Genomic DNA, 4,608 nt, shown 5'->3' on the forward strand with positions numbered 1-4,608 from the left:
GGTGCTCACTGAGGAGACAATTGAACCTCTTGTTTGAGGCTGGACTGGCCTCCCTTTTTTTTCTAAATGCACAGAATTTTAAAAACAAAGTCTTCTTCTTTGTGCTGCCTTATTCATTTCCCTAATATCAGCGCCCTGTTCTCCCGGGGGTGGCTCTGTGATTCCTAACTCAGACACAGGGCCCATCTGGGTTTTCTTCTGGCACAGAAGCCCTTGAGAAAAGAAGGGAAGTGCCAGGGAGAAAATTTCCATTTAACTGGCTGAAGTCTTGACATAGGAAAAGATAAGTCCTCTGGTTTATGTTTATTGGAAGTATTAACTCTTTGATTTAGTAAGTGGAGATTGAGATACTTTCATTTGGAATTTTTTAGCTGAAAGGGATATTGGAAATAACTTACCACTTTATTTCTACAAATAAGAAATAAAGGGCCAGAAAGTAACAGAATCATCTGAAGTCATGAAGCCACATTGAGAGTTTTTCCTCAGTCCCCACAGCTGCCTCTTAGTAGATGACACCAGATAGACAAAAAGTTGAAATCATTTCCACAGTGAGAACAGAGTTGCAGTTTTCTCAGTGTGTATACACATATCTCATGTTTCTGACTTCTTTACCTCCAATATTTCGAAGAAATATAGGAAAGCATTGTTGTTATAAACATCAAAAACTGCCACTATAAACAAAAGGAAAAAGAAAAAGGAGGAAAGAAAGAAGTTGTGGGGAGGCTATAGCTCCAACCCCTGAGGGAAGTTGGACCAGGCAGGCTTTGAAAAGAACAGGTCTGGACATGAGCAACTGTGGCCGTTTGCTTAGGCTGCAGCCATTGGGACCACATATCGCCAGGCATTTTCTGTTCTTGTGCCCCTGGGCTCCAGAGTTGAGGCCAGAGCAATGTGTATTGACCTCAAAGAATGACATGCAATGCTGGGGAAGATGATTACCCAAAGGGAAAGAAAAAACACATTGTTTGAAGAAAGGGGGAGTAGATACAGGTACAAGGGGAGGAGCAGGTCGTGGGCAAACTGATCCCTTAATGCTTTTCCAGGAGTGTACAGTAGGCTCAAGGCCAAGTAAATGCGAATTATATGCCATGTATTTATTTGGAGATTACTGGAACATAGTTGATGAGAGATTTTTGAAATGCAGGACAGCAGAAAGATATTTGAAAATGTTTCATACTTCAATGCCTCCCTTCCCCCATGACTGCTTTTGCTGTCATATATTTTAGTAGTAAAACCCACAAAAGGTGCTTGTTACTCACCATTGGCCAAAAGGATATTTCTAATCAGTTCAGGAAATTGAGCACACCCTTTCCAGAACCTTGAGATGTACAGGATCTGAATTCCAGTCAGATCACAGATTCTGCCACTGCTAGAATTCACTGCCCAGCTCCTCTCCTCCCAATCTGGTGCTCCATTCTGGAAATGATAGGATTGATGGTAGCCTGTTAGTCTCACCCCTTTTGTTTTTCTGCCTTAGTCGTCAGACTGCTTTGGGAAGATGCCTTTTACAGGTTATTTTTCATAATCCTCACACTTCCTTTTTTTTTTTTTAAGGATTTATTTATTTATGCATACAGAGCTGGGGTACAGGCCAGAGGTGCAGGGGAAGTGAGAGGATTCACCAGAGACAGAGTGGGAGGCAGAACAAGTCGACTGGCAAAGTCCACTGCTGAGGGGGGCAGTGGGTGGATTAGGAGAGGTCTGCCACACCCTCTGGGTCATCTCTGCGGGGATAGAACTCATGCTGAAGTACCTTTAGCTTCTTAGTGCTGTGCTTTAACCCACTGCGCCACCAGGGAGGGCCCCACACTTCCATTTTTAATGAACGAAGTGTGTCTGCTCCCACCAGCAGTGGCCCCTACTCCCCTAACCCCAGGCTCAGGTGGCCTGGAGTCAGCAGCTCAGTAACCTTGGGCTTCGCAGTACACCCCAATGAGTAGCCACAGTTGGCTTGATCCAAAGCCAGTCACCAAGACACCTACAAGCTGAGCCAGGATTCCAACATGCCCCCACACCCCGCCCCCTCAGCAGCCTGTGCTGTTAGCTCTCTGTCTGCTCTCCCAAGACCCTCTTGCCCTAATCCCTAGAGTTTTTCCTAATCCTAGAAGGCACCAGAACAAGTGCTGTTATTTTCCCAAATCACCTGCCAGAAACAAAACATTCTGTCCTGTAGAGGTAGCTTTCTTTGCTACCAGTTTTTATTAGATGAGGTAAAGAGAAAATAATTGCAATATGATTTGCCTTTTATGGAAAATAGAAACGTGAATGTTAATTTTTAATTTTCTCAATTTGATTAAGAAAAATGACAATGCTTGGGCCGATTATTTCATTACCATGAATAAAACTATACTTTCAAAATCGTGCTTCCTTGACCATGCAGCAGCTCGGTACATCCATTAGTATGTGTTCAGAATCCAGTAAATGTTTTCATAGTTTGTTGTGAATACACTTTGGTGGGGTAAGAATACACACTGGTCAGGTCCTTTTTGCTGGAAATAATTCTTTTTCAATTTTCCAACAATATTTAAATAAGGGTAATTAGATAAAACTCTTACTCAAGTTGGTATTGAATTAAATTGAGACTCCTCTCTATGCTTAGTAGTCACCTAAATGATATCAGTGTATCAGGAGGATTTGAGAATATAATTTGAAGTCAGTCAGATCTAAATTTTATTCCCAGTTCTGCAATTTAATGGCTGTATGATTATAGGCAATTTACATAAACCTCTCAGAGAAATTTCATTTTCCTCATCTATAAAATAGTTATTAATACCTAAGTACTAAGAATGAGATTGGATAATGTTTTTAAGTGTCCCCACAGTCTCTGGTCTATAATAAATACTTGTTAAATGATAACTACATACAGGCCTACCTCTTTCTACTGTGCTTAGTAGATATTGTCCTTTTTGCAAATTGAAGGTTGGTGGTAATCCTGATTCAGACATGAAGCCTATGATTTCATTTTTCAACAGTATGTACTCACTTTGTTTTTATTAAAAAAAAAAACAAAACAAAACTGTAGGCCCTCCCTGGTGGCGCAGCAGGTTAAAGCACAGCACTGAGAATCTAAAGCCGCTTCCGCATGAGTTCGATTCCCGCCTGCCCTGGAGGTGACCACATGGCGTGGCAGACCTCCTCTGACCCGCCCGCTGCTCCCCTCAGCAGTGTACTTCGTCGATCTGCCTGTTCTTTTCCCCACTTTGTCTCTAGTGAAGCCTCTCACCGCCCCTGAGCTTCTGGCCTGTACCCCAGTTCTGTATGCACAAATAAATAAATCTTAAAAAAAAACTTTATAAAAAAAACAACTGTAAATATAATTTTTATTTGCACTGGAAAACCAAAAATTCACGTGACTTGCTTTATTGCAAAATTCACTTTACTGTGATGTTCTGGAACAGAACCTGTCTTCAAGGTGTCCCTGTAATTATATCCATGGTATGAAATTTGTTGAAAAATATCAAATGGATTTTCAAAAAAAGTAATTTTTACAATCATTTGTATCTTATTTAAATATTTGCCCCCCAAACAGTGCACATTTTTATATTTTAATTTCCCAAAATACTACTTTTTAGAAATAGTCTTTGAAATATGTTACAAATACATATATGTTACAAAAACAAATACTTCATTCCAGTGTTTTCCTTAGAGAGCGGGTGTGTATGTCCTCATTCTCTGAGAGTAAGTAGGCCTGCCCAGACCAAAAAGAAAAATGAAATAGTTTATTTGGGAAAACCCAGATAACTGAGGGCTGATCTTGTTACATAATGAAGTCAAAGTCATTTCACATTGTTTATCCACAGTGGGTTCTTTGAACTCCCTTCCTCACAGCCCTGTCACCCTGTAAACCCAGTCTCCAGGTTTGGGGACTATGAGGTTATGGCTCAGACAAAGTGGTTAAGACGTAGACTTGGCTTTAATATTGTTCTCTGCCACTTGCTACCTCTGACCTTGGTCCGTTCATTTACTCCCAAAGCTTTTGTTTCCTCATCTGTGGAATATAATAATTAGGACCTCAAGAGTCCTCTCGGAGAAATGTCATTTTCCTCATCGATGAAATAGTTATTAATACCTAACTATGAAGAATGAAATTGGGAGAAGCTACAGTGAGAGAATCTGCTTCAAGCACCTAGCACAGTACCCACACAGCACGCAACAAACGTGTCCCACTAGGTCTGGGGGATGATTTGAAGCAGGCCTCCTTGGTGTGGGAACAGAACTAAGCTCTACCCCTCTTCGCTCAGGTATCTAGTAACACTCCCAAATGCACACTAAACCTTAAGTTTACCAGACAAGTACAGTAGAACTTGCCATGGATTTATAGATTCACGGGACAACCTACCCTTCCCTACAGTTCCCCACCTTCCTCACACCTCACACATTTACAGAAGAGGCCTGGAGAGAACAAAGGACCTGGATGCCGGCTTTCTGCCACTCCCCAGGAGAACTGGAGTCAGACCCAGCTATCCCGAGTGGTAGTTCTCTCCCGTTGTCATCAATACTGTGGTACTGTGGGCTTCCCTGATAGCTGTGTTGTCAATAGGAACTTCAAAATTTACAAATGCCATTCCCTCACATGGACAAAAATTGTCAGAAGCTTTTTTTTTTTTT

The 4,608-nt window shown here is 41.5% G+C and overlaps 1 protein-coding gene across 1 annotated transcript in view; it reads left to right on the top strand.

The window, feature by feature from the left end:
- STON2 (stonin 2) overlaps positions 1–4,608 on the top strand; it is a 94,379-nt gene that overhangs the window by 86,723 nt on the left and 3,048 nt on the right. The gene's annotated exons all lie outside the window — the stretch shown is intronic.

Source organism: Condylura cristata, unplaced genomic scaffold (assembly GCF_000260355.1).
Source record: "Condylura cristata isolate star-nosed mole 26May11 unplaced genomic scaffold, ConCri1.0 scaffold00013, whole genome shotgun sequence".
In the NCBI taxonomy this organism is placed as follows: domain Eukaryota; kingdom Metazoa; phylum Chordata; class Mammalia; order Eulipotyphla; family Talpidae; genus Condylura; species Condylura cristata.